At 44.0% G+C, this 9,338-nt stretch overlaps 1 long non-coding RNA gene across 1 annotated transcript; it reads right to left on the reverse strand.

Moving 5' to 3' along the window:
• Positions 1-5,156: 5,156 nt before the first annotated feature.
• Positions 5,157-8,652, reverse strand: LOC129143292 (uncharacterized). Its single transcript, XR_008546555.2, has 2 exons — positions 7,573-8,652; positions 5,157-5,557 (listed from the first exon to the last, which is right to left on the reverse strand). It is a non-coding gene; the product is annotated as an uncharacterized LOC129143292 (long non-coding RNA).
• Between the last annotated feature and the right edge of the window lie 686 nt (positions 8,653-9,338).

Consider the following 9,338-nt stretch of genomic DNA (forward strand, 5'->3'; position numbering starts at 1 on the left):
GGATTTGATAACTTTAATGAATACCATTTCCCTTTCTATTTGTAGAAGCTGCAGCCCTCTCGATGAGTTTAAGAGGAAGTAACAACCTTCATAAAATGTTTTCCTGGAGGAGCTGAATTTGCACTGACAACACTGGGTAGAAAAAATTTTCTCTAGATTTCTTTCAGGAGATTCACTGAAATCCTTCCTCATCTATAAATTTAGAAAAGAGACTCAGTCATGGGGGTCCCACTGGCATTTTGAATGGGCAATTCATCATTGCATGGGACTGTCCCACACATTAGAATACACTTAGAACTTTCCCTGCCCACTAACTACCCACAGCACCCTCAGTCATTGCAACAACTCACTGTCACATGTCTGAATGCCCTCCAGGGAGATCCTATGCCCCACCCCAGCTGATAACCACTAGCTGAGTCTCCTAGTTCTAACATTCCTCCTGGCACCCTGCACCCCTTTCCCTGGAGTGTAAGGGCACCATAAGTCAGGCTCGTCCTCTTGGCCACAGGTTCTGGTGGTTTGAGGAGGTCACCCATGAACGAGGCCCTGCTGTGCAGCAGTCTCCTGCCCAGGTGCAGGCTTCCAGGGCTGGTTTAGCCACCCATCTTCCTTCCTCACCATTGGGTGGTTAATTTCAGCATGGTTCCCAAATCCTTGCTGGCCAAAGAGCATGTGGACCAGAAGAGGTGAAATGCTCTGATCCCTTTCTTGATGCTCTGTTCTTCTGTGGCTCTGAGTTGAAAGAAGAGATTTAAGTCTTGTGTCCCTTTTGCACAATGACTTACTTATAGGCTAACTGGCTCCTTTCATCAGGAGTTTAAAGTGCAATTAGAAAAACTATTGTCGATGTTTAGATAACAGGACATGATTTGGGGGCTAAGTCAGGTAGAGGTAATTAATAGCTGTGAAGATTTTTAATGAGGCCTGGATTCTGCTTCCAGAACTCTGTATGTAGATCTCACTACAATTGTAAGGTGAATATATTTAACTCTATTTTTTTTCCTGATAAAAATATAGCCTGGTGTTAGTAGCTCTGCTGATGGAGTCTGGCCAGAGTTTGCGCCTCCTTCTGTCATTTATTAGCTGTATGATATCATGTGGATTACTAAAACTCTTATGGTTCTAGTTTCTCATTTCAAAATGGAGAAAATAAAATCTGTCTTGCAGAAGGCTGCTATGAGAACTAAATAAAATAATCTCACACGGTAACCAATATGATGCCTCACAAATGGTAGGTATATAACTAAGAGTGTTATTATTAAGAAGAAGAGTTTATAAAGAAGCAAAAATTAGGCCAGGCGTGGTGGCTCACACCTGTAATCCTGGCTGAGGCGGGTGGATCACCTGAGGTCAGGAGTTCGAGACCAGCCTGACCAATATGATGAAACCCAGTCTCTACTAAAAATACAAAAATTAACCAGCCATGGTGACATGCGCCTGTAATCCCAGCTACTCAGGAGGCTGAGACAGGAGGATCGCTTGAACCCGGGAGACAGAGGTTGTAATGAGCTGAGATCGCGCCATTGCACTCCAGCCTGGGAAATAAGAGCAAAACTCTGTCTCAAATAAATAAATAAATAAATAAATAAGCAAAAATTGTAAGCCCCTAGGATGGGCTTTAATTACAGCAAGATGGGCCAAAGTTGGCTCTGAAAGAAACTTTTGAGAGGTGTATACTGTTTGATCTTGGGACAAAGAGTGAGAGAATATCTGGAATACCGGGAAATCTTTAGGAATGTATAACCTATTCCATCAGAAGTAGTTCTGCTTATGCCTGAGCAGAGAGAGGGAGAGGGATTAGGTTAGTGGTTTTCAGACCTCAGACTGTATGTGTGTGTGTATGTGATTGCTGCATGCTCAGCTGCTAGTACACATCAGATGAGCACAGGCATGTGCCAGGCAGGTGTGCTTGTGTCTTGGCTGACCTCTAATTGAGTATGGCTCAAGCAGCCCCTGGTCAAGTGTGAGCTTGTGCAATTTTACCTGAATGGATGTGTATAGAACTGACTTTTTAAAAAGAACTAGTGCAGAATTTTTTCTCCCTAATTAGGCCACATTTACAAGAAGAAATTTGTATATGTCCAAGTATGACCAAAGACACTGGATTCAGAGGTCTACAAACAGACAAGAAACCTAGCAGCAAAAATGGGCATTTTGAGATATTAACATTTGGAACATGATACCTCAGCAATAAGTGGGATTTGGAAGATTCAGACCTGAGTAGGGCCCACAAGATTAACCTCAGTGCCACAGAGTAATCGCAGAACTAGGCAACCAGGCAAAGCAGGCACTAGTAATTTTGGAGTGCGTGAATAGTGGGAATAGTTGAGAGACCATGGTATGCCCTGAGATCCTGGAGTGGATATTAGCCTGCTCACAGGGGCTTTATGCTGATGTCTGAAGATCATTGCTGAAGGTGCACAACAGCTGCCTCAACAGGTGCTGCGGCTGACCTTGCTCTTAGAGCTGGACTTCATTTCATCCTATTATTAAGGGGCATTATTCAAACACAAAGTATAGATTGGCATTTCTGCCTTGATTGGGATATTTGTGATGGAAAAAACAGGTGGATGGAGAAAAATCGTTAGGAAGAGCAAAGAATGAAAAGAAAGAAATAGATGAATGAAAACTGAATATAAAATTTAATTGGAAATGCTCTGAGCAGTTATAGGTTTCACACTCAAAAATAGAACTGCAGAGACAGCAAGAGCCCAAAGAGTGCAAGGACCAGGGTGAGGTCCATGAAAGAGAGAGAAAAAACAAAAACAGAAACAAAACTCTTTCACCACACTCAATATGAGCTGGGATGTGCTCAAAGCTAACATAGAAAGACATGCATAATGCCAACTTGGGCACAGTCACAAACCTCTTATATTCTAGTGAAATCATCAAAATGCTTCAAGAAGATAGTTTGAACACAAATTAAAGGGAACATTTCTTTTCATTCTATTAAATTATGTGGAACATGAGGTGGTTATGGATTGGAGTTGTTACTGGGACTGAAGGATAGAATTTACATGGAGGCAGGTTTAGCAGGAAATTTATCATTAAGAAACTGTCCAGCAATGAGGCAGACTTCTTTAGACATCTTGAGCTCCTGGTCATTGAAAATGACCCATCAGGCAGGTGCTGGAAGTGATTTCTGCACCGGGTCAATGGTTGAACCAAAGACCTTGCAATTCTCTGTTTAATTCTTAGGTTTAATATTTCTAGAATCAAGAAAGACTTAGATAAATTCTTATGTGGCAGATCCCATTACAGGTTGTTACTGGAGACTGAAATATGGTATAATACACATTTATGAAATAAGGTCAGGGAGGAAGGAAGGGAAAAAGAAAGGGCACTAACCTGGATTGTGCTTGGAACTGTGCTGAAATTTGTATTGTCTTATTTAATCCTTGCAATTATCTTTTGACATAGGTGCAATTAGCTTCAGTGTTACAGATAAGGAAAAAGGCAGTCAGAGAGGCTAAGTGGCTTGTCTGAGGTGACACAGGAGCACAGATGGATTTTTTTGCCTAATCTTTCTAAAGCCTAGTCCAAGCTCTCTCTGCCATGCCATGTGCCTCCTGAGTGCCCTAGGCTGGTATTCTCCTGAGTGCTGCTGTCCAACTTGGCTCTGGTCATATGGCTTTTGGGCTTGAAGTGGTGCGACCTACCTTATTTTCTATTGTTATCTAAAGGAACGCCCATCTCCAGGCAGGATGGCATAGTAGTCAGTGAACTGAAATGGAAGTAAGAATGCACTGGCCGTTTTCCTGTTCTGTAAACTGCAAAATGAATACAACTCTCTCCACTCATCCCCTCCACAAATATGAAACCAAAAAAATCATAATTGTGTAATGTTCTATTACTTATAATTTTTTGGCAAAGCATTTTGACTTGGGAATCAGAAAACAAGATTCTTGTCCCTGGACCAGCTTTTTAGTCCTGCTGAGCCTCCATTGCTTTATTTTAAAAGCATAGAAAAAAAGGAAAAGCTAAATCATCTCTAAGATCTTTTAAGTTATATATACTTATGTGACATACAATAATTATATATAAATTATGTGTGTAAGTCTGTACGTATATGTATATGTACTTATGTTAATAGTTAAATCGACATCTACTTATCTACACTAATATCAGCAACAGTGAAGTAATTGCCCAATAATCCCAAAACAGAAAATAGTTTAAAATCCACTGTTTCGTTTTGGAGTGCATAATTTAGTGATCTTACTGTAGATTTACTTAAAATAAGGATAGAATAAAATTCTGTTTCCTAGTAACACCATAGTTGGTTGATGCAAGTAAGACATCCAGGAGCATTAAAGGAAATTCACCTGGGTTGAAACAAAATCATCTGCAGATTAATGGCCACCAGCTGAGATCTGACTACAGTTCAGTGTGGAGGCTGGCATCAGACAGGCCTAAGTTTGGGTCCTGACTCTTACATTCCCTGACTAGAATAATCTTAGGCAGGTTATTTAACTTTTTTGAGTCTCAGTTTCCTTACTGGAAAGTGGAGATAATAGTACCTATCTCTCAGGATTGTTAAGGGCAAGAATTGTGCAAGTATGGGGCCTGACACAGGTTGGTGCTTCACAGATGGTAGCCATATTGGCATGTAAGACCTTCCTGGTCATCCACACTCCTGCCCTCAAGGGCAAGGTCAGTCTTGCTTCTCTTGGGTCAGCATGCTGTCTGGGAGTGCAGAGGCATTTGCCAACCATTTGCATGAGGGGCAAGGACATCTTGACCATAGAAATGAAAGTCTCTAAAATGTGGCCCCTGGAAGAGCCATTCCCATTTGCTTTCCACCATGCTCATAAGGAGTCAGGGGATTTTCGTCATCCCTGTAAATTAGCCTCCAGTCACCAAACTTTAGCCGCCTCTTGCTACAGCAGGCCGATGCCTGGAGTACCCTGGCCAGCTCTCCAGCTAGGAGGGGGTTAAAACCAACATTTGCAGATAAAGAGGTAAACATATTTACATTCCTCTCTTCACACTTTATGCATATGTCATGCAGTGAATAGTTTTAGAGGTCTGTTTGTACTATCTCTCCAGAATTTTTATAGTCTGGAGGACACAAAATCTCTATAAAGTGACTTATTGAAATAGAAGCAGATTGGTAAAACTGTTTCCCTCTTATGAACTGTGAAGAATGATCCTCTAAATGAAATCAGGAAGGAACTGGACAGAATCTTGTTTAATGGTCTGACAAAATGAATCACAACGATTCCAGACATCCATCACTGCTAAAAGGGGACCACAAATGATCTGTGAACCACTATATATTGATTACCCATGTAGTACAAGTGTCGGATTTAATGTTCACACACCATACAGAGGCGGCAGGGACAGATGGTGCCTTAACTCTTCTTTGATAGATTTTAATGGTGAAATATTGATTTCTATCTGGCCAAGGCCTGCGGTTAGGGGCCAAAGTCATTTGTTGGGTATCGCCGGACACCCAGTTGGCCCAGCGTAATCAATCATTTTTGGCAAGGCAGGTGAAAATCCAGAGAGAAGCACCTTGGAACCCAAACTGGAGCGTGATGTGTCTGAGTCCAGCCACCTAGAGAAAGAGAGAGAGAGAGAGGACTCTTGGAGATTGTGCTTGTAAAGAATTATTAATGATAAGACATGTTTACTGAGGAGAGTCGCAGCGAATCAGAGCTGACATGAAATAGTCTGGGAGCCTCGTGGAGAAAATGAGCCTCTTGCTAAGAGCGACTATATTTTATTTAAACATCCTTCTAAGGCTGAGAACTCAGGTAATCTGTTGTGTTACAAGCCACTGGCTGTTCTTGCTATCCAGAGAGATAACACTGAGGCGCTAATAGGAACACATCAATCACAATCAGGCTGCAATTCCAGCGGTGTCTTGTCCTCCCAGCTCCTCTTTAAGCTCCTTAATAATGGTGATAACATAGTTCGGGGGCTGCTGAGAGGGGCTCTCCCCTCTGAGGGTCATATTCATAAAGTGAATAGCTTGCCAAGTCAGCATCCAGGGAACGGGATCTATGCTGGGGGACTTGTGTGCAGAAGGAGAGGGAGGGGCATGGACCAGCTGGGGAGGGTTGGACTCCAACAGGAGAATTTTCTATCATCTGTTGGTCCCTGGGTTTTGTGATGTCACTTCTGCCTCCTTCCTAAGAAAGGGGTGTGAGTGTGCATATTATATGTAATTATTAAATAACAAGAATCATTTTCTTGGGCAGCTTATAAAATGGTTTAGAAGGCAATTCCCAAAGGGAACCCTCAACATGTTCTGAGTGATGACAACCTCATGGGAATAAGTGTGTGGCTTCCCTGGAAGATTCTGGTGCAAGATATGTCAGGAGGGTGGGGATGGGTGGGGGAAGGGGCCATCCTAGTCTCTGCAGCTCTGTGTCAGCCTCTAACCTATCACCCTCAAGGTTAAGCATCTATTTACTTGTTTGACTCCCTCATAGGTGATGAGTTCTTGAGGGTGGCCATTGTGTCTAATTAATTATTGTATCCTCAGTACCCCAGCACATGGCTTAGGGACTCACAAGATGCTCAATACATGAATATGGCTGAATATACAAGTGCAGGCAGGTGTTTATGTTAAAAAGAAGTCAGACATACTTCCTTGCACCTTTTGACAGTTCACACAAACGTGTGTGTTATGCATGTACATAAATATATAAATTCATAATAGAATGCACTGACCTTATGAAGACATGCAACACATTTTATATCTACTTGTGTGCTTTACTTTTTATGAAACAGCATAACTTAATGGATAATACACTGGACTCTAGAGCCAGACTGCTTGGATTCAAATCCTGGCTCCACCACTTATTAGAAGATGACTTTGGGCAAGCTGCTTCAAACTTTTGTGCCTCAGTTATCTCATCTGTAAATTGGGGATAATAACAGTACCTACAATTTGAGGATTAAATGAGTTATTAGATGTGAAGCTTTAATAGCAGTTCCCTGCAAACATAAGTATAAATATTTTATGTTATATATTATGCTTAAATTATATATCTAGCCATGGCATTATATTCAAAATATTTACATAAATGAACGCATATATATGCATTCCTTTAGATAACAATAGAAAATAAGGTAGGTCGCACCATTTCAAGCCCAAAAGCCATATGACCAGAGCCAAGTTGGACAGCAGCACGCAGGAGAATACCAGCCTAGGGCACTCAGGGGGCATATATATATGCATCAAAAGCCTTTACATGGTTGGTATTAGGAATCCCAACAAGTATTTGCCTTGTTCTCTTTGATATAGCAAACCCGCGCTTAGAGCCGTACGTTTATCTTGGTGGCGCTTTGGTGGGATGGTGGATATTTTGATTCATGGTAAATTTGTGTACTCTTACGCTGTTTCATGTTGGGGCGTCAGTGGTCGGTACACTTGCCTGACTGTATTTATCTACCAAAACCTGTAAGTGTGTGTCTCTAGCTAAACAAGTGTATATATTGGTATTCATATACAAAGGCGCTGCAGGACAGGAGGAGCCCAGCTTTGTGGACGGCCCAGCGGTGCAACCTGCCCCCAGATGTGAGCCTGCAGGCGGCAGATTCCGCTTAGATTATCTTGCTTACCTAATGATTTTTGCTTCACTGCCTTGCTCGATTGTGTTCACCAGGACGGCAGGCTATTAAAATGTCAAGGCACATTGAATTGTTGTTATCCAGGAGAGAGACCTTTCCAATCAACCTGTGTTGTGGGGGTTGCAAAAACTCCCTCCGAGAAAGCGATTGGAGAGAGGCTTTATGGCTTTTTTACATAGATGGGGGTGAGCAGGGAGGTTGAGAGAGGGCACGGCGGAGGAGTGGGGGAGGAGGGGCGGGGGGAGAGAGGTGGGGCAGGAGCCCGGGTTTATGGCAGCCGGAGTGTGCTAATTAAAATGCCATCTTCTCAAACAGGTAGTGGTGGCTTCTTGCTTTTCCATTTATGGATAACTGCAATATGGCCTTGCTGTTTGGTTTAAAAAAGGGAGAGGGGGAGGTGACTCACAGCGGGCAGTGGCAGTGGGAGCTGCAGTGCTGAGGATCTGGGTGGGGTATAAGGAGCGATTGTAAGGCAGAAACACCAAGGAGTTATATCCCTGATGTATTGGCAGGAAGGGCTAGAGAAAGAAACAAAAACAAAGACTTCCTTGGCCCTGCGCCTCTCCAGGCTCTGCTAAGAGCCACGTTCCCTGCATACAGACGTCGGCGGGCCTTTCTGGGTGACAGTGCTGAGCCGCGGCTGCAGTGTCACCAAGCGGCACCTCGGCCCCGGCCCCGCCCGCGCCAGCTGGGACAGTCTGGAGACCTTCTTTTCATGCCGTCAAGTCTCATTTTGCCAAGGACTTATTTTTCTTCGGGGAGAGAGGGAGAGCGGGGGCAAAGGATGTTCTCTTAAAGTATCCACCGATCAGAGCCGCTGAAGCCTCCAACCAGAAACTCAAACTTCCCTGGATTGACTTTTCCCCCTTTGTTCACATCATCTCACAAATATTTGGCTTTCCCCGGCCACGTCTGTTCTATTTCTGCTTCGGAGAGATGGCTTTGTTTTTGCTTTCGTGCGGTTCTACGAGGCGCTCCACGATCCCGCCCCCTGGCATGGCAGCACCTACCGGCGGCGCGAACTCGGCTGCTGTGGGCTGCTGCGCGCTCTCGCCTTTGTCAGTTTCATCAGCCGGAGTTTCGGCTGCGCGCGCGCATGCGCCTGCCCACCCCTCCGCCAGTTCCGGGCTTGCATCCCTGCCAGTCTCCCGCGCCCGTGGTTCTCAAGTTTCTCGCCCTTCTAGCCCGCGCTACACCCTTCCCAGCTCGCCATTTTATTTTCTCGTTGGCGCAGCCCGTTCTTCCGGCCTAAACCAAATCTCATTTTCGTTCCTCGCCTCCTCCCTCCTTCCCGTGACTGGATTTTGGCAGAGTATCTCTGTAGGGCTACCTCAGATCCCTCAGCCTTGGATCCTTCCATGGGCCATGCTCCTGGAGTGTCACTGGCCAGCGAGACTTGCTTTGGTCTGTTTTCCCCATCTTTTATCTGAAGACTTCTACCCCCACAGCTGCAGCACGCAGTCCGGCGCCCCTTGGGAAGCTTTGGACGGGATGCTCCCTCCTTCTGCTTCCCTAGTAGGGGTGAGGGCCGCATATTTGAGTTCCCAGGACACTTTTCTCTCCCCTATAGCTTTAAAATGCTTCGTTGAAAGTGTCCGTTTACTTGTCTTGAATTAAATTGGTTTGTTTATTTAATCAACACATATTTATTGAGAATCTACTATATTTAAGTATTAACCTGTTGTTAAATGTTGGGGATATACTGGGAAGAAAAACAGACACCTCTCAGCCTCCCATGGCCTATAAGAGATTTTCTC

The sequence above is a fragment of the Pan troglodytes genome, chromosome 13 (genome assembly GCF_028858775.2).
Source record: "Pan troglodytes isolate AG18354 chromosome 13, NHGRI_mPanTro3-v2.0_pri, whole genome shotgun sequence".
NCBI lineage: Eukaryota > Metazoa > Chordata > Mammalia > Primates > Hominidae > Pan > Pan troglodytes.